The sequence below is a fragment of the Manis pentadactyla genome, chromosome 1 (genome assembly GCF_030020395.1).
Source record: "Manis pentadactyla isolate mManPen7 chromosome 1, mManPen7.hap1, whole genome shotgun sequence".
In the NCBI taxonomy this organism is placed as follows: Eukaryota; Metazoa; Chordata; class Mammalia; order Pholidota; family Manidae; genus Manis; species Manis pentadactyla.
Genome location: NC_080019.1, coordinates 190,560,414 through 190,581,377, shown reverse-complemented (window position 1 = coordinate 190,581,377; position 20,964 = coordinate 190,560,414). Strand labels below are relative to the sequence as shown.

At 44.0% G+C, this 20,964-nt stretch overlaps 1 protein-coding gene across 4 annotated transcripts in view; it reads right to left on the bottom strand.

Annotated features, from left to right (window-relative positions):
* KCNJ15 (potassium inwardly rectifying channel subfamily J member 15) overlaps nucleotides 1-20,964 on the bottom strand; it is a 41,628-nt gene that overhangs the window by 4,153 nt on the left and 16,511 nt on the right. For 2 of the 4 annotated variants that reach the window (XM_036899253.2, XM_036899254.2), the window contains exon 2: nucleotides 121-219. The gene's annotated coding sequence lies outside the window, so the exon portion shown is untranslated. Of the gene's footprint in view, nucleotides 1-120; nucleotides 220-10,341; nucleotides 10,456-13,790; nucleotides 13,898-20,964 lie in introns of those variants that run through there. The other 2 variants (XM_057504572.1, XM_036899255.2) reach the window with 2 other exon arrangements.

Below are 20,964 nucleotides of genomic sequence, written 5' to 3'. Positions count from 1 at the left end.
TGGGGGGTGATCTTGGGTTTAGCATCTCCCCACAGAAAAGAGCATCTGGCGGGCAGCACTCAGAGGGTAAATGCCTTCTCCCTCCCTCTCCACACCCTATGCCCTCGGACGGTGTATTACCTGGGCACTCACTCAGCAGCTCGGAAGGCGTCTCTTCAAGGCAGGTGGAATGTTCTTGCTCCCCTCACCCACCTGGCTACCACGGGATTCTGGGACTGCCTGAAAGAAAGAGGGACACGCAGAGATCACAGGTGTTTACTCGGAAACCTTATCCAATGAAACTGACCTTGGCGATTCCCCGAGGGCCAGGGCCCTAGCATTCACCTTCCAATCCTTGGTCCTCTGGCATGGGGCCCAGAATAGGATAAAGACTCAAAGAGTGTTTTCAAATTATTTTGAAGCCCCAACTGCAGTCCTAGCGACAGGATCCCCACCCTCTGGGGGGAGCTTAATAGTAAAACGCCCTGGAAAGAGTGGGTTAACTCACCCCCATTGAGGCCCACTATCAACTGACCGGCTAACAGGGAGGCAGGAAGGGGAAGTGCAGAGGAAGTAAACAGTGGGAATTGGAAGGGAAGAGTCTAGAATATTTTTACCGCCTGTGGAAATGCATTATTACTGTTGAGTCATAGGACATCAGAGTTGAAAAGACTGTCACAACCAAGGCGCCCGACACACATTTCTCAAATGAGGAGCCCGGAACCTGGGCAGTCGGGGTGAACCGCGTCCACCGCGAGATGCTTCATGGCCAAAGGAGCGAGGCCTGAGGACTTTGGAAGCCAGACTGAGTTCTTGTCAGCACACCACAAACCCCTTTTAAACCTCCAAAGGCTAATGTGATCTGTTCTAAATTCAAGGGGAGCTTTCGCATCCTACTTTTCTAAAACACTCCTTTCTAAGCTGTGTGTTTATATATAAGTGTCTCCCACGTTTTTACCTGTCTTACACACAGCGGCACGTATAGCCTTCATACTTCTTTTCTGACCCACCAACGATCGTAAATTATTGCAATAATTACTCTTTTACTGCTTAAGTAGTCGCAGGTGTCATCCTAGAGAGCCTCTTACATGCTCTCTTCTCCCACTGCACCCACCGCATGTTGGACAAATAGCCTCTGCATCGCGGCTTTATGAGGATCCAGCATCCCTTTCTTTGCAGCCACCTATCTCACCTCAGCGCTTTATCATTTACATGTTGTGATATGCTTTTAATTTATAGTATTTTACTTCTGTCATGAAATGTACTTCATTGTTGACATAAACTCTCATTTCATGTAATTTTATGTTACCACCTTAGATTTTTTTCCTTAGTGATTCTGTAATCTTCCTGGCTTGACCACTAAAGTGTCAAAGGACAGGGACGCTTTCCCAAGTTTAGTATGGAAAGGATGATAGAAGATTCTCCTCTATGAATCCCCCAGGTCAGCAATAGTCCATCCAAACTATTACTTTTTTCTAAAGTCTCTAGAGATTGCATTTATTTCTCCAGTTGTCATTACACTGTTCCAACTTGCGAGTTGGCTTTGTGATTCTCAGAAGGGTGATGTCTTTTTGAAGTGAGGTCCTTGAAACTATTGGATGGAGAGGTCGATGTTACTTGGGCTACTTCAAGCCAAAAACATACATGGCATGAAGTCGCTTAGTGCTTATGTTGTGTAGCATTTGTTTTCTGGAGATAAAGGAAAGAAAAACACGTTCTGAAATAGAACTAAACAGTAACACATTGAAAAAGGTATTTAACTACATGAAAACCTATATATCCAGACTTGGGGGCAAAACAATGAAGAATGGGGAAAAAAATGGAAAGGACATTCCCATCACCATCCTCAGGGAGGAAAAAGTTCTTTGAAAGCACGGGGCTCTCCAAAGAATGGGTGATCAAAGAACTCAACCACAGTGACTGGAACACACTGTCCGGTCAGAGAGAAATCAGTTCCATAAACAGGCGGAAAGCCACAGACCCACTAGAAGGAATATTTACACAATAATAAGCAAGCAGAATAGAGCCAGAAGTGGTCCGAGATAGGAACGATGCAGATAAATAATAACGACGGCAATAATACAATACTCAGATAAGTAATACTAATGAGGCTTCAGGTGAATAGTAACAATAATCATCATCATAGATAATACTGCAGTGCCGTGTGCTTTCTATGTGTGAACTTAACCCTCATACCAGCCCTGAGAGGCAAGAAACTTTATTTTCCCCATGAGGGAGAAACTGAGGCACACAGAGGTGAGTGACTCACCCAAATTTCCAGCAGCATGTGACTGCTGGGCCCCCTGAGGCTCCTGTGCCCACGCTCTCCACCACCCTGACAAAGGCCCTAGAGCACCCGGAAGTCTCAGAGAGTCTGATCCAGCAAGTATGGGGGGGAGCCCAAGAATTTGCATGTCTAACAAGTTCCCAGGTGCTGCTGCCCCAGGAACAAACGCTGTGAGCCGTGGCCCTAGGACATACAGGCTGAGTGCTGTCCACACGCCCCCTCGATGGAGACACCTCCCTCAGGACTCCTGCATTCTGCAACAGCACGATTGCACATAGACATTAAAAACATTTGTTTACTGGTTTTCAGAAATATCCAATCTATAGATGAAAGACAACTATGCAGCAGGCCGATGCTAAGTATTAATTTTTTAAAGCCCTAAAGAATGATGTTTTTCCTCCTTTTCGTACAACACTGAGAACTTCTAAAACTGAGAGCTCTGGTTGAGTCAAATTTTGGAAGTTTTCAACTTTCCAGTCTGGAAAAAACTTCCTTCTGTGTTCCATGGTAGGCTAGCAAAGTATTTGCACCTGCAGAAAAATAACTAATAAAAAGAAAAATAGGCAGGCAGCAGCTTCCCAAACATGGAGATTCTCAAGCAGGCCTCGAGTGATGTCATTTCACGGACTGTCAAACCTGGTGGGTGGGGGCGGGGGAGGTGAGACGTGAGGAATAAAACCCAAATCAAATCACAACTGGGTTTCCAGGCTAAAATTAGAAGTTGAGGGGATCTGACTTTAAAGCTGTAGCAAAACAGCTTCCTGTTTGTAAGAAAAATTGCTTAAAAAGCTTTCTTGGACATGAACTTTTGCTAACAAAACAATTTTTTGATGATCTCTCTCTTAGCTATGAATCCAAAATATCTGGATTAAATTTCACCTTAAGGATACACAGGTTTAAATATTAAGTAAAAAAAGAAATGCTTGACCAGAATGTACTTGGGGTTCACTGAACTCAAAAGGCTTAAACATAACTGAAAATAAAACCAGTGAGGCTTAGCTATCCTTTATTTGGATCCTGTGACTGTGGCCACACCACTGGGACCTTTGGCTCTGGCCTTGTGCCATATTCTTCCCTGCTCTTCACAGCAGTGCAGGACTCGCTTCAGTGGCTGCTCTGACTTCCTAATCCTTATGACCCCTTCAATGTCAGCGGAGGACACGGATGGCTTTGCCCAGGTGGTCTCAGAAATGGGCATGTTTATTGGAAAAGAATAAGGTAGCCAAAGCCGGCACTTGGCTGTTTGCAAAGGGTGGCCCTTTGATTCTTATCTGCTGGGGAAGTTACTCTTTCCTTCCGCAAACCCGTTCTTTCCCTCGGGCCATTGAGGACTGAGGATGGCTGGAAAGAATGACAGCTTCTGGGAAGCAGAGGAATTGGTCATTCTTCTCCATGAGCCTAATAAGGATCTGAGAGAGGAAGCACCAGTTGAGATTGTGCAACCTGATCTCTTCCATCTTAATGACCGAGGCTTTGAAGATGTGAACTTGGAGCCTAATTGGTAGGCTTTGGTACTTTTTGGTTATTGTGGACAATTGTTTGAGGTTTCCAGTTATTTGCTGCCCCTTTCTGCTGGGTCCCAACATAAAGAATCTTTCCTTAAGCCGATCCTTAAGCTGATCCTTGTGTTTTCACCCTTTTGTGTCAGATCTGGTCACTGGACTGCTCTGGCCAATGGCGTGTGAGCCACAGGTACACGCACTGCATTGAGCAGGGGCATAAGGCCCAGTCTTGGGGGAGTCTCAGAGTGGTCTGTACTTTCCTCTGGGGAATGGAAAGAGGGAGGGGCTTGGAGCTGAGCTACAGGTGAACCAAACTGTGCTGTAAAATGGCTGAGAAAAAACTCTTGTTGCCTTAAAGCCACTAAATTCTTTGACTTTTTGTTACTGAGGCAAAATCTCATGAAAGCCTGACCACAGAGATACCCTTACTACATGTTTTGTATGTTAGGATTATATGCCTGACCTGAAAGGTACTGTATTTAAAGGAAATGTGAAGTCTTGAAACACCCCTATTGTAAATTCTGAATATTGGTCCGTGACTAAACATTGAACAGAAAAAGAAATCAAATCTAACAAGATACCAGTAGAAAGATGTGTCTGACATATAAGGACAACATAGATGGGGTGAATAATTCTTCTCATTAAGTTACTTCAAAATCAATATTTAAATTTATCTTGATAAGGCAACTTTTCAGGGAAAGATACAAGGGTCTTAGAAACTATCACTGTAATATTCTGTGGAACAAGAAGCAGTTGGATAAGGACAGTGGCTTCGTGATCTGTAATGACAGACATGCTGGGCAGTGCTGGGGCCCATACCATTATACCCTTGATGGCTTTCGTTTGGGAAGGGGATTCTTAAAAGGGACTAAATGCTTTTCAAAGCAATTATAGACAATGTTTTAGTCACCCCTTCTCTCCTTATCTGGTGAAGAAAGTATTTTCTTGATTTTCTAAATGATTTTTTAAGTGAGGAATCTAAGCTTAGGGAGAGTAGATAATTCACCCATTTGCAAAGTTAATCTATGGAAGACCTCGTAGGCAAACCAGATCTGTCTGTCTTCATAGCTGTGGTCCTATCAAACCATCATGCACCCATCATCAAATTTAAGTCACAAAGAACATCTCTCATGATACATTGTGATTCAGTGTAAATTCTGCCTAGAACACATCAGTGCCCATTATAGAATAAATAGGTATAATTGATTTATGGCTTATCCTGTGCCAGACCTTACAATAGTGCCATATATTAATTTAATTCTCACATAGATTCTGAAAGAGGTATGACTATTACTCCTGTGTTCCAGGTAAGAAAACTGTGGTACAGCTGCAAGTCTGTTTGAGTCCATAGTCTATGCTTCTTATCTCTAGGCCGCTAGCTCTTTAACTCCAGCAAGTATCAGAATCATCTGGAGGTCTTGAGATGCACAGGGCTGGGCCCCATCCCAGAGCTTCTGATTCCACAGGTATAGAGTGGAGCCTGAAATCTGCATTTCTAATAGGCTTCAGGGGATGCTGAACATAGTCTTGAGACCACACTTTGAGAACATGATCTAAACTGTTCAGCACTTAACAAGTTATATAGAATACATGGGAAATTCACAAGCACATAAATTGGGTTGTCTAGAAATTCAGTGTCACCACTCATTACAGTCTCAACAAAGGAATAGGTCCTTTGGTGTGAGAAGGAAGAGGGTTAAATATACAAATGTGGTAGCTGCTGAGAGGGTTTTTTGGTCAGCCAGGAGGAGTGTCCTCGAGGATAGAAATTCAGGTGTATTGTCTTGGGGAAAATAGTAAGAATTTCTGGAAAAAGAAAAACAATTGGTTGAAAAGTGCTCTGAAGTTTCTTCCTTGGATGACGGATATCATCCTAGAGTAGTTTTGCAGTTTGTTGGCTAAGAACATGGGAGGCCTGAGGAGCGATCCGGGGTCCTCAGGCTTAGAAAGCTGAGTTGCAGGGTTTAAGCCACCCTCGTGTTCAGCTTACCTCCACATGTGGTGTAGGCATTCTACAGATAAAAGGATTTGTGGTCAGGTGATTTAGGGATGCTCTGCCTACCTGTAGGGGACAGTCATCAAGAAGATGTGGCCACTGGTCAGCCTATGACTGGACCTGGGCAGTCAGAGGCTCCTCTCCCCTCCCCTGTCCTTGGAGTGGGGGACTGCCTGCCTCCCCTGATCCCAGAGACCGCCTCAGGACAGAGCCTTAAGATAGTGATGTTTTGAGACCATCTGGACTGGACACATGCCTGAACCTAGTTAAGGCTTCTATAAAACTTTTAGGATTGGGTGTGTGGGTGTGGCAATCTACTTGTGTGGCCATCTACTTGTCTTGCAGCCACCTGGGACAAAGCTCAGATATTAGTTCCCTTGCCTATTAAACCTGCCATCCACTAACCTGGAGTGGCCTGCCTCTTTCATTGGTCTCTCCCTGCCCTTCAGGTATGGGGGGCAGATTTCATATTACTCCTGTAAGCTCCTAAGGGGCTTACAGACCCACAGGACTACCCTTCAAACACCCCACTCTCTGTGCTCTTGGAGATTCACACCACATGTTTGTATATTACGGGGTCCGAGAAGTCCTACTTGCCTGTATCTGGCATTTACTTGACATTTGGGAACACTTTGCACAGTGCCAACTTGGCCTGAACTCTGCACTTTATATCTGTGAAAAAGAGGCTGAAACGGTTGAATGATTTGTTTAAGGTCACTGAGTCTGTGGTGGGGTTAGGGCTGGAAGTAAGGCTTTGAATTCCTCAGTCCATGAGATGAGCAGATGCTCTCTCTGTTGCCATGAGAAAGTTTTTGAAATGAGCGATCCATCTCATTGGTTGCTGAAGACACAGTAGCCTGGCGTGGGATGCCCTCAACCACAGAAGCAGTGTCACCTACAAGCTCATTTGTTAGGCCAATGCTTGGGTTCCACACTTGAGCTATCGAATAAAAATCTCTGTGGATGCTGCCTGAGAGCCCGAGTCTTGAAACGAACCCAAGCTCCCCAAAGGAGTATGTGCCTCGCTGGCCAGTGATGGCTTCGTGAATTGGCCAGGTCTTTCTTTCACCCCATGACACATTGGAAAAGCAACAAGCACTCTTTAAAGACAAATCCCATATCTTGCATTGCATGTGAGCATCTAATGACCCAATTTGCCTCTGTGGCCAAATATGTAGACTTTTTCCTATGTTTCCATTCCATTATTATTGTTCTGAATTCCGTAAGTACTAAAAAAATCCCTTTCCATCTCTACATGTGGTTTGCATGGCTATACCCTTTACTCCTGAATGCAGATTCTTTTTTTAATTTTTTTCATTCCATAGAACATCGACCTTTCTCTACTCAGCAAAGACAAGTTCAAACAGATACTGGGTTCAACAGGGGACTCATTTTCCATTTTCCATGGCAAAGAATCTGAGCACTGGAATAAGTCAGAGGCATCATTTGCTGAATATTTTTGTAAAGACAGTTTAATTTCAGGCCCTTTATTTGTGAGAGAGCTGGCTAACCCAAATAAAACATTATACATCTGTCTGTTGTTATGAGTGACCAACTTCAGCTGAGCATTATTACTTAATAACAGCTAACTTTCCTATAGAGTAAGAATGCAGCAGCTAAAGAGCAAATGGAAATTTCCTTTGGTTTACCACCCTTGGTCTCTCCATGCTCCAACATGTGAAGAACGTGGGTAATAAGCATATTCTCCGCTCTAATCACAGCATGGCTTGGACATGCATTGTTGTGAGATGACTGGTATAACAGGAAAATTTATGTCTGAGGGGGAGAAAAAACAAGGCGGACTGTATTGCGTGGGCCTCCCCAACACGCTGCGCCGGGTTTTCATTTTGGGGAAGAGATTTCTTTAACTAGCTCACGGAATCTCACTTAATGTTCTTGTCTGTATTAGTTCAAACATAACACAGAGACAACGGCTCAGAACAGTCCCATTTAGATAACGAAAAGGGAGTACAGAGCGCTGGGGTTTGCGTGGCTGTAACCTCGAGTTCAGTCAAATCGGAAGCCATCTGTTTTAGCAGGCAGTGCTTGTAGAGAGAGAAACAAGTGATTTATAGAGTGCATTTTATTTAATGAAACTTAAAACTGGCCGTAGTTGGAGCATTAAAAAGAGGAAGAAAAGAAATGGGAAACAAGCAAGTATGTGTTCTGTCTAAGCTCATCTCTGTACTTTCAAAGTCACTTGAAACTAAAGCCCTGCATATTCACAATGCATCAGTGTATCATCTGCAACATTTCAAATGGATTTTGCCCTAAATAAATCTCTCATGAAACCATTGTATCCACCATCTTTATCCCCTCATATAAACTTCCTCTGTTTCACATTTATAATGTTTTTTTACTATGGTAAAGGCGTAGAAATATAGAAAGAGTATCACATTATAAATACACATACCGATTTCAGGCTGGCTTGCTTCCTTGGCTTTGTGCGGACTAGTTTTCTTCTGTTTAAAATGAATTTGAAATTGTTGGTCTCTATCAGTTGATGATTAATGGACCCAGTGTGATTCACCTGGAGAAAAGGGTGCAATTCTTCTCCTTGGCAACTTCCAAGCTCATTATTATCAGGCCTGGAATCTCATCCCGGACAAAAGGAATTGTGACTTTTGCTTGATTTGGAATCAGGTTATTTAACAATGGGATGAGCGTCAAAAGGTTTTGAAATTCAGTTTGACTGTCAGTCTAAACACTGACCATGTTTCCCTGATACAGAAACTGGGCATCACAGAAGCTCAGGAGAACACATTTTATACCCAAATTCTTGGACTGTGGTCAATTTACTTTAAGGACTGGTCATATTTCTGAGTTGTCTGCTTGTCCCAAAGTTGAAAACATAGATGCTTGGGGTTGTTCAGTGATAAAAAGAAAGTCTTAGACTTCAGAATACCATCACATTCAAACAAAGCCTGAGGCTATTGGCAGTTGACTAAACTCCATCAGCAAACAGTGTAAGAAGGCACGTTCTGACCATCTGTAGCTAATTAGATGGAGGACTACTGCCCCAATTATGATATTTTTAGGGTTGCCAGGAGAATGCCCTGTAAAACTGAATTTCAGATGGACAAAAAATAATTTTTTAGTATAAGTATGTCCCATGCAATGTTTGATATACACTTATACCCAAATATGCTTGTTTATCTGAAATCCATTTATATGTACTATATAGATATAGTACAAAGGAGTCCTGTATTTTTATTTACTCAATCTGACAACCTAGGGAATAGTAAATCTATGCTCAAGAGTAGCTCAGAAGGTCAAAAAGCTTAAAGACAGAGTGTAGTGCACAGACAGCATTCTTAGAAGACCAGTGACCCGGATTTTCCCGGTACCAGGAACTCTGAAAACAAATGTAGCCATTGTGGGATGAGAGGACAGCCTTTTCATGGTATGTCAGAGAGTCTAGTCAGCTCATCCCATTTTTAATATTTTAGCTCAGCGTTCTTAACTGCTCTGGTGTTATGGTCCTTTCTAGTGGACTGGTGAGACCTATGCCTCCCTTCTCAGAATGTGTTTGAGTAGATAAAAATCAAATTAAATGTGACTACAAAAGACATACATAATATTAAATGAACTCAAGATATTTTCTGAAACCAAAGTCGTGCTTCTTTTTCAAGCATCTGTTACTAAGAGCTAGCATTATAAAAGTATGGTGAGCAGAAATGTCATCTCAAGGTCTCTGAAGCAGCTGCAGGGTGATGTTGAAATACTGGGGTTTTTGCCACAACAAAGTCTCAGGTGGGGCCAGTATGACTGTGGGTGTGTTGCACATTCATAGTAAAAATACATAAAATTTAGTTAGAGGGTGACTGAGAATAAGCTGTTTCTCTTCCTCCCTCTATCCTAGGTCATGGGCTCTCCAGAAGTCTACCTCTGATCTCTCCAGGGGACCTGGGTGTAAACCCTGCTCAGAATGAGGCTTCTGCATGTAGTGATTCTGGTAATGTCATGGAAATCAGGCCAATCTATTGAATCCTTCTTGGTTCATTTCCCCAGAGACACGCTCTTGACACGCTGAACAATTAACCCTTCAGATTCTGTTTCTGCTAGAAGACTAGCTGGTATACTAAATTAGAATCACAGTTAGCTCCCCTTGCAGAGGGACATTGCTGCACACCTGGTGTTAGCAGTGACTAGAACACAACCACCAGGGCAGAGCCCTCCCGACACCTCGTACTCTGGAAGTGATGTGCTGTTTCTTCTTAAATGGAAACCAAAGAGGAAACAGCAGCTCAGATACATGTGGAATTCCCCATCCTCATAGCCGTACACGTTGTGTTTCTCAGAACTGTGAGGCTGGGTCTCCACAGTTAATACACTCTTCAGTGGCATGCAGCTCTGTATTGCCGCGGTTTCATCATAACCCTTCCTGAGAAAAAAGAAGGCTTACTCATCCACAGAGTAGTGATTCAGACAATACTCTCTTCACAAATCCTCAGCGCCTCCCTGGCTGACAGGCTAAGCCCTGGACACCTTTGCAAAGCAGGGACTCCTCCACGCCCTGGCCCTCGCTCTCTCGTCAGCTCTGTGCTCTCCAGGATGCAGCCTGGGTGCATGCTTACCTTTTCCCAAACCACTCAAAGCCCGCGTGGCTCCGTGTCCGGGCATGCCAGCCCTTCCTGAAGGTTCCCATTCTCTCCCCTCCTTGACCAACTCCCACTTGTTCTTCAAAAGTCAGGTTGAATATTACCCTCCATGCTTGAACAAAATTAAACCCTTCTTAAGAAGCAATGTAGTGTAAAGGTTAAGAGTACAGGGTCCTGCTTCTGTTAAACAGTTGCTGTCTGCCTTTCGACAACTTACTTAACCCGAGCTTCCATTTCCCTGTCTGCAGCAGAACGGTAATTCCTCTGCATGACAGGATGACAGGGTGCTGTGAGGTTATAATAGATAAAGCACCATGAGACTCCTTCTGCTCACACTAGCTGATATGTGAATTAGCTCTTATCACTGTACATTTACAATAAGCAAAATACACATCTGACTTGACCGAATTACATTTACCACAGATGACAGCAGAGGGTTGATATTTGGACTATAAAAAGTTCTTGTAAATCAGTAAGAACTCTCATTCCCCAAACAGCGAAGTTTATAAATAAACAATTCAAAAAAACTCAAGGAGGGGGCAGGAGGATGGGTGAAATAGGTGAAGGGTAAAAATATGCAAAAAAATAAAAAAGGTGAAAAAGCTTAAAGATATTTCAACAACATGTGTTCATTCACCTGCACACCAAAAGGTCACTGGGCCCCTGCTCCGAGCTAAGCACCAGGCAGAGAGCTGGAGACCCAGCGGCGAATGAGCCTGACTTGGTCCCTTGCTTTCATGTCCCCTTCAATAGAGCCAGGAAGGGAGGTAGCGAATAAATCATTAGACAAGTTATTCAAACATATTTTAGGGAGAACTAGGGAGCAAGTCAAGGATGGAAGAGAGACCAGAACATGGGGTATATAACATATTTCAGTCTGAGATTCCTGGAAGGCTTCTCTGGGGAGGTGGCATTCAGGTGGAGACATAAGAATGAGGAGCACTTGGCTGTAAGGAAGCAGGCTTGGAGACAGATGAGCATTTGGGGCAGAGGGACACATGGCATTTGCAAAGGCCCAAGGAGGCACAGAGCTTGCACCTTCCAGAAAGTGAGGGGCTTCGGGTCTGGAGGTTGGAGCTTCGGGGGAGCCATGCCCTGCATAGCCCTGTGGGCTCCTTGAGGACTGTTGCCTTCATCCTGGGAGAATGAGCATCTCAGGATTTCAATCAAGGAGGAGATAGGATCAGATTTGCTTGTAAAAGCCAACATTTTGCCACAACATGGAGAACAGACTAGAAAGATGCTGAAAGTCTGATTAACTGGCACTTTCAGTGATTCAAGCTAAAATCCTGATTCGTGGGTAAGGACAGTGCCAGAGGGCTGAGCGAACTGAGGGGTTCTGAGGCACATATTCTGGACAGAGTAAATGGGCATCTCTAACAGGTGGATGTTGCAAAGGTGGACAGGGAGACGGCCTCAGGGATGACACCTGACTTCCTGGCTGGAAAATGAGGTGGGTGGGATGGAGATGTCACTGACTCAGAGGACACTGGAGCTTCCTCTGTAATCTGGAAATCATATATGTTACTGGATACCCACATTGTTTGGCTACTTTGATATATATCATGCGGAGCACATGTTGGCACACACAACTGTCCCCACAGAAGGAGGCTCCAGCCCCAGGGTGGGGCTTGGGGAATGCAGGGGGGCTGCCTGGGGCATCTAAGCCGGATATGAACCTGGGTCTTGATGTTCAAAAGAGAAGGCTGGACAGGAGGGATGCCCATAATGTTTACATCTACAGATGGACTTTGGAACCTGTACATGGTGAGATTTTCCTAGGCAGAGTGTGGGAAACAGACAGACTAGGCCTGGGGGGCAGCTGTGGGCCGGGCAGAGTAGGAAGTGCTGGCAAATTAGACCAAGAAGGAGCCTTGGGTCCAAGGAACACAGCTCTTCACTGATCAAATCATCAAAACTTTTAAGACATATCAACATTCTGTCTCAACAAGCAAGTGGGGATGAATGGCTTTGTACATGCTTCCAGTAGACTATTCTGGTTTTGCCTTTTTTGGTGGCAATTTGACAGTGCATACCCAAGGCTTAAAGCTATTTATTTATACTTTCTGATCCAGTAAATGTATGTCTAAGAATTAATTAGAAATGAGCATCAGAATTATGTACAAGAGTTTTCCACATTAGTTATAAAACTGAAACATTCAAACCAACCAGGATTGCCAATGATAGAAAAATGATTTTAAATTTATAAAATATGTATAAAATATGTATAAGCTGAAATATTATGTAGTCTTTAAACATCATGGCAAAATGCTAAACATGTTCAACAAAAAAAGGCATTGAAAAAGCTGAATGTACAGTGTAATTGCTCTGTTTTTCTCCATATATATAAGATTAAATGCCTCTAAAATGTTGATAGCAGTTATCTCTTCAAAGGAAAGTGAAATTAGGAGAGGTTTTTCAACCAGACTTTCCATTTTTATGCAGTTAATCTGAAAATGCAATTTCCCAAGTACAGACAATTCCCAAACATTCCAGGTTTTACTGTAAATGAGAAGTACTTTCTGTGCTCTACTGAGAAACTTTCCACATACTGCCGTGGCCAAACCATATGAAATAATTTACTTTCAGAGACATTTTGATTGTACAAATCCAAGAACCTAGTATTCAGTAACTGTTCAGGGTTATTATTTTATGACAACTTCAGACATCATTTAATGGACTGAGAAGAATTTGCTCTTCACCCAAGAGGAATGCTGGAAAAGCAGGTTTTCTGCCCAGGGTCTTTGTGCAAGCAAATTGTTTTACCCCAAATTCCTTCTCTGTGCCCTGTGCCCGGGAAACTCCTATTTATCCTTCAAGGCTCAGCTCAAATGCCACCTTCTCTAGCTTCCAGGCAGATTTCCTCTTGCTTTTCTCTTCTGCCCTTTGCAACTTGTCCACACCTCATGGTAACACTTCTGTGCTCCCATAGTGATCTGATTAGAAACTTCTGTTCTCCCTTAAACCAGTTTCTGTGTATGTGAGTGTGTGTGGCGGATGGGGTGTGGGCGGGGGGGGGGGGTCAATGAATCTCTTAGCCTTGATTCCAGGACAAGGCCTGTCACAAGGTAGGGACTTAATATCTGAGGGAGGGATAGGGTGGGCAGAGATGCTGTTCAAGTGAATTCCCAACCATCCAGATTTAGTAACCAGTGGAGCCCATTAAAAACATGGGATGTGACATTCTGGGTCAAAAGAGAAGCCAGTCCAAAGGCAGGCATGTTGGAGGGGAGGGGACCGAATACATCACTGACTTGAATGATTGAGCTAGAAATAAAGATTTAGAATTGCTATTTTGATTTACAGCTCAAAGGATATCCTATCATATCTTACGTTGAATAGAGAATGTGTTTTACATTTCTCAAACTTACAAAATTGATAACACTGATCATAATATATTCAGTTTAGGCCAACAAATTACTTACTAAGTGTGTTCTCTGTTCCATGAGGCCTTAAGCACACTGACCGTGGTATGTGAGGGCTCTTTTCAGCTCTCTGCTTCCTTAGAACGGGGTCTCCACTGCACTCTACCCTAGCAATCCAAGACGGTACAGCAAGAATTAACAAAATTGTTCAACTCTAGCTTCCACTTCATCCTTTTAAATGTTTACATTTTGTGCATACTTAGAAATGTACATACTACAAGACTACATACTAAAATTTTATGTATTGTGCATGTATAGCCCAAAGTGTCCTTATGTGTGTGGCAGAGGGGGATTGTAAATTTTTGAACCCATTACTTTAGCTCAGTGCTTATTAAACTTTAATGTGCCGACAGATTCCCTGTGGACTGAGTTAGAGTGCAGATTCTAATTTAGAAGGTCTGAACTGAGGTCTGAGAATCTGCATTCCTACCAAGCTCCCTGGGGTTTCTGACACCGAGGCTGGACGGGGGTTACCCTTTGGGTCACAGTCAGTCTTGTGCAGCTGTGGCCCCTCCTCTGAACTGCACAGCACAGGGCACAGCAGACGGTTTCAGGGACTTTCCTGTCTCCCAGGGAAGGCCATGTTGAGCATCCCCCACAAAAGAGCATAACTCATTTCAGGAAAAGGAAGCTGTGGGGGCCAGGAAGGCTGATTTCCCACAGAGAACTCTATGGGGAAGGGGGATCTGAGGAGCCTGCTGGGCATATGGCTTTACCTCTGGGAGAAAGTTCCCAGTCACTAAGTGACTTCATTAAAAAAAACAACAAAAAAAGCACTGTTTCTAAATCATCATCCAGTATTAAAAAACAATCCTGTTAGTCAGCAGTTCTTTTACAGTGTTTGGCTCATATCTGGAAACTTCCATTATGAGAAGTATAGCTTGAAATCAAGGTCTTGACCACTTCTGATCATCAAAGAACCCGTGGTACTAAAGGTAAATGGTAGAGTGCTAAGTCTGGAGTTTCTGACTGTTAGAACTACCTCCATACACCCTCCATGTAAGGGCCAGTGTTGGGAGTCAGTGGTTACAAATGCTCTTTGTGCAAAAGAAGAGGAGAAAAATAACACATACACAATATAGTCCTCAATGAATATTTGTGAGTGAATACACACACACACACACACACACATCATCGACAAATAAAATGATTTCTTAAGTCACAAAATCTCCCCAGCACTTCATGTTTGTGCATCCTAGTGCAACTCTGGAAAGTACTCTTTGATCTAATTTGAGCCATATGCCTTAGCTTAATTTCTGAGCCAGTTCGTACTATGCAATAGTGGTTGCAAATATGTTTTCAAATATCTGCATCTTCTATACTGTGTAACTGGTGCCAACAAAAAGTGATGTATGATTGAATTAGAAAGATGTTTCCTCTGAATCCAGGTCCACAGGCCACACAAACATGAAGCAGCCCAACAGAACTCAGCCTCTAGCCACCTTGACACCTAAGAGCACATGTTCAACGTTAACAAAGGCAACGGAAAGGATGGAAGAAGTTCCAAGGGGCCATCACATGGGCCACTGGAAATGAGTTGGCACCCAAAGTAAACCAATTTGGCAGTTTTTAATGTCCTATCTTGGATCTGTCTTCATCCCTAGTTTCAGCCAAGAGGTCCAGTTTTCAGAGCATGAAGTCGGGACAGGCCCCCAGTTGAAAGAGCTGGGTGGTGTGCTCTTATTTGTTCTGTGTGCCGTCTCCTGCTTCCTTCTGAGCACTGGTAATAGAACTCATAAAATGAGAAAGCCCAGAACTCCCATCTTTTGGATATGGGGAGAGAGAAGGAGTTTGACCACGAACACCTTGCATCACAAAGCCAAGCTTTGCGGGGCAGAATGGATGGGGTGGAGAAGAACTTTAAGAAGGAAAGAAACGACCCTTTTCCTCCATTTCCTCAGTGGTGGTGTGATGACCCCTCAGCTCTGGAAATAAGTCCTCTGTCCACCAGCCCCCTCAGCAGAGTCACTGGCAGCTCAGCCCATGGGCTGTCGCTCCCCACCTGACCCACGTACTGTGTGAAGGCTGCCACCGTCTTCTAACGATGGTCCCTCCCTGCTGTCCAGGCCCCTTTGCAGCCCACTTTAGTCTTCTCCTCTTCTGCCAGTCCTTTAAAAGGTATTTTTCTCCCAGTTCCCCTACTTAGAATTAGTTTCTTCTCACTGAACATGCACTTCTGTACCCACTCCCAGCTGGACTGAGATGCCACCTTTATAATTCTGGAAACCTAGACCTTGTGTCTCCACCTCAGGTCTCTCTCATCATGAATGGTCTGTGGTCTCCCTTTGGACTGCCCCCAGCCCAGCTTCATCATCTCCAGCCCAGGTGAGCTCCCCTCCTCCTGCAGACCCTTGGGCACTGGAAGACACTGAATCACCCTAGTTTACCCCTATGTCCTGGAAGCTGTCGCCTCCCCCTTCCACTGCCACTGCTTTGGGTTAGATGCGCATTGTGTTCTTTCTTCGGTGACTTCAGCAGGCTCATAATCAAGACCCCGCCTCCATCATCCTCTCTCTAATGCATCCTCAGTGACCATCCTAAAGCACTCCCCTGCTCGGAGCAGCGGGCGGCCCCCTGTAGCTGCACACCAAGACCTCAGCTCCTGCCCTTATGATCACAAGTGCGCAAGCCCTTCCACAGCTGGCCTCACCCACATCTTAGCCTTAGAACCAGCACTGCAGCTTGCTTGGGCCATGCTGAATGACTCACAGTTGCCCAAGTGGGTTGATCCCCTATTGATGGATTCAGTGCCTTTAAACATGCTAGGCCATCTGCAGGAAGGCCCTCCCCTGTCTTCCATCTGCTTTCTCCTGTGTGCACCCCTCCCCTTCTGTCATCCACAACATGTATCTCAGTGTCGTGGAATTGTCTCTTTACTTGTGTATATCTAATCACAATAATCATGATCAAATTAACAGCTATAATTACTTGAGAACATGCAATGTGACCAGCACTGTGTTGACAGTTCATATACTTTAATTCCAAACTTCAGAGGAACTCTGGTAAAACTCTGATGAAAAGAAGTAAATGGAGACTCAGTTAAGTAAGAGAGTTTGCCTAGGTCACACAACGAGTTAGTAGTGGTGACGATATTTAGGTACTGGTCTATTTGACTCAAAAGCCAATGTGTTGCCCATAATGCTCCCTTGCCTCTCATTGGAATGTACACTACTATATCTGACCTTGTATGTACCAATGCCTAGGCTGTGGCTGGGGGTTCATGTTTGTGAATGGATGAATACATGGATAAATGAAGGGAAGCAAGGGGAACTTGGAATCTTCCAGTTCTGGAAAAACAACCTTGGGTCACACAAAAATGCTCCTGCATATTGATTGTATTAATGAGCTAAGTGGAGGGAAGGTCACTTTGCCTTAGAACCAACTATCTGCTGATGGGAGACACCTATGAAGTCAGTGTTCCCTGGAGGAGCATGTGGAGCGCTGCCTGCAGCCCTCAGTCTGACCGCTCTTACTCCTCTATTATTATTTCTGGAAGTGGCTCTGTGGTCACCCAACCAGGTGCTCAAGCTGCCTCCCTCTCCCCTTTCCTCTACGACCACCCCATGCTCTTCAGTTTTATCTCCTGATGAGACCTCGTTTCCATCCCCTGCTCCTCTGCCCTTCCATGGCCAGCTCCTGCCTCAGCCCTCAAGTTGTCCTTTGTTTCTTACATGACTGAGTCTGACCTCTTCACCCAATGCCCAAGTCTTCCCAGTGACAGCCTGGCTACTGCTCTCGCCCCATGCCTGGATAATCTCCTCCCCATGCCCGTGCCTCAGTGGTGAGGGTCCACTTTCCCTTCCACACTGCATGCTGCCCACACCTTTCTACCTGCCTTTGCTCCCAATGTCTTCCCTGCCTGGAAAGCCCATCATAGTACTGATCCCTCAACAGAAGCCCCTGTGGTTCTTCCACTGGCCAACTCCTCCTGCTGCTGGCTTATTTCAGACCCTGCCTCTCCCTTACCACTATGAACCGTAATCTCACTATACCTGCCAGGGCAACACGTTGGCTTTTGAGTCAAATAGACCAGGACCTAAATATTGTCACCACTATTAACTAGCTGTGTGACCTAGGCAAACTCTCCTACTTAGCTGAGTCTCCATTTACTTCTTTTCATCAGTTTTACCAGAGTTCCTCTGAAGTTTGGAATTAAAGTATATGAACTGTCAACACAGTGCTGGTCACAGGGCATGTTCTCAAGTAATTGTAGCTGTTAATTTAATCGTGATTATTGTGATTAGATATACACAAGATTTTCTCTTACTGTATCTGTGTCCTTTTCCAGATGGTGAGTTCTTTGAAGGCAGGGATTGGGCCATGTTCATCTTTACACCCATAGTAACACAGTCCCCAGCATTTAGAAGGTTCCCCCAAAAAACTTTTAATGGCTGCTGACTCTATAAATGAGTCAAGGAGTGAATCAATAAATGGATTAGAGTCATTCCATAAACTAAAAATGAATGAATTTCAAGGAAATGACATTCATATAATACATGTCAGTGGTTTTAATGCATTCATCATTACATATGAAGTTTTCTAAATTGATTCTTTGAAGTGATTTATATTTACACATTATTCTATCTCTGTGGGAATTACTGTTGAAATCCTATGGGTTAAGAAACACGTCCTTTTATCTGTCCTCTGCTCAGACACTCCAAAGCCGAACCAATCCTCTTGGCTCACTCAGTCAATGACTCTTACAGTGTGTTTCACTGGTGCCCTCGGAGAGTCCATGGACACTCGGAGATGGCCTTCTCCCCCAGGATGGCTATGGTGCGCTTCTTAGGGTGTGATTTCAAGTATTAATCATACTTGTAGTTACCTGAGGTTTCTGTTGGAGTTGAGCAATTCCTCTGACATTGGTTTGTCTCTTAGTCCCCTAGCCCACCCCCTGCTCTGCACATACATACATGTTTATGGGAATGATTGCAGTGTCCTTCATTCATTTATGTCCCTCATTCATTCATTTATTCATCATTTGCCAGTTTAGCAGCTTTCTCAACAACATCTTGAAGAGGCCTAGGGACTTAACTTGAAGATCATGACAAGGTCAGAGGGGAGGCTCACGAATTTGTAGGGTGGGCAGGTGTTTCTCCTAAGCAGCCCTGGCCCTGAACCCAGCTCTTTCCATCATCAAATGATGACATGTAATCTCTAATATTTGCTTATTGGAGTCAGAGGGGCTAAGTATTATTTTGGGCAGACCATCACCACCTACTCAGTTATGAGAAATTAGTGATTACCTAATATCTACTGCTTACCTATTACTATTAAAAAAACACTATAGAAAGGATGGTTGAGGGAAATTGTTAAACTCGATAGCTTGGGACTGAACATGCCAACATGAACTCTAGCAGAGCACCCCTCTGCCTGGCCAGGCACTGGGCTCTATTTCCTAGGAGCTTTCTCTATTCCCCAGTGACTCCTAGCCACCAACATACTGTTTATTCACCCACTCACTCAATCATTTATTCAGCAAACATTTAACACTCTCATAAGAAAAATGTGGACTTTGGAACACATGAAGGTGAATTTTGTACAGTCCTGGCTCTCAAAAGTGTGCCATCTAACAGAAGAGATGGATGACATACATGTAAATTGTTATTACCGTAAGCGTAATGGAACCCTTTATGCTGAAATGCTATCTCATGGACACATCTTTCTTCTATCATAAAACTTAGGATATTCGTTGGCTCATCTCATGATACTGTAAACTGCATAAAGACAGGGACCTTGTCTTATTCTAACACTTTATATTGTCCTTATTGAACAAGGAGTCTTAGCTGACATTAGTGAATGTTATGTACAGAAACGTAGTGAGGATTTCTAGGAAAAGGATCAGTTCCTTCCAACTGGAAGAATCACGGAAGTCTTCACACATTCACTGTAGGAAGAGGAAATAGGGGGAAGAGAATTGCCTGCAAGGGGAACTGCCCAGCTGGAAGGATGGGGTGGTGGTAAAGGGCTTTGCTGAGTATGCTTATTTGATTGGATCTTAGGGTATATCAATGATTCCTAACTATGCTGCATGTAAGAAACACCTGGGGGAAATTTAAATGCCCTATTATCTTGGTTCTACTACAGGTCAACTGAATCAGAATCTCTCATGGGGTGGGGGATACATAGGAGTAGGAGCTGGAGTTGGCTATATTTCAGAGCTCCATTTGTTTCTGATGTGTATCCATGACTGAGAACTGCTGTGGTACATCAAGAAAGTTAGTGTGAGACCAGATGGGAAACTATACTGCAATAGATTTGAAAAGTCCACAGAGATGAAACTGAAGCATTTGATCTTTCAACAGGCAAGAAGAAGCCAGCCTCATCTACCAAGATACATCGAGACAGGAGAGTGGCCATAGAGAAATGATTTAGGAGGCTGTTGAATTCGACCAAGTATTACATGAACTTGGGGGCATTGCTACCTTGGTTTATAAACAGGTCAGATTCACGGACTTACTAGATGCGTAGCAGTGCTGGGGAAACAGGAGCTGTATGGGCTCTGGATGAAGAGGAAGGAAGTCTTGCATGAAAAGCAGAGTTTACTGCAGGCGACATGGTGAGGGTGGCTTTGAGCGTGTCTGCTTTGAGGTGTGCGTCCCTAGGAAATAAATTTGGGACTGATGATGGACATTTGGGAACTACTGTATAAGAAAATATAAGATGACCACAGATGAGTCATGAGATCTGCAAGAAAGAAAAATACCAAGAGAGGAAGGCAGCTGAGGACAGAATCTTGGAGATTACCCATATTCAGAGAAGGAGGGAGAACTTTCCAGCAAAACAGCTAGAGAAAGAACAGCAAGAAGGCTGCACAGCTATGTAAATTCTACAGAGTGGACAGCTAGGGAGGCAGGGGTTCAGGAAAGAGAATGTCATCTGAAGGTCAAGGATCTGAAGGCAGGCAAGGGCACCCTGACACACCCATGAGGGGAAGTCCTAGAAAGGGTGGGGGCACCTTTTTCCCTAAGGAGGGAAAGAGGAAAGGTCACACTCATTGCATATGTATTTATTAAGCACCTACTATTTTCCAGACTATTCTTGACATTGGGGATACAACAATACAGGCAAGATACTTGTTCTCATGAAGCTTATATTCCAGTTGTGGGAAGAGGAAGAAAGATAAGAAGACTTATAGAAAAGTGTTGAGCAGGGGAGGATGACAGTGGAGGAG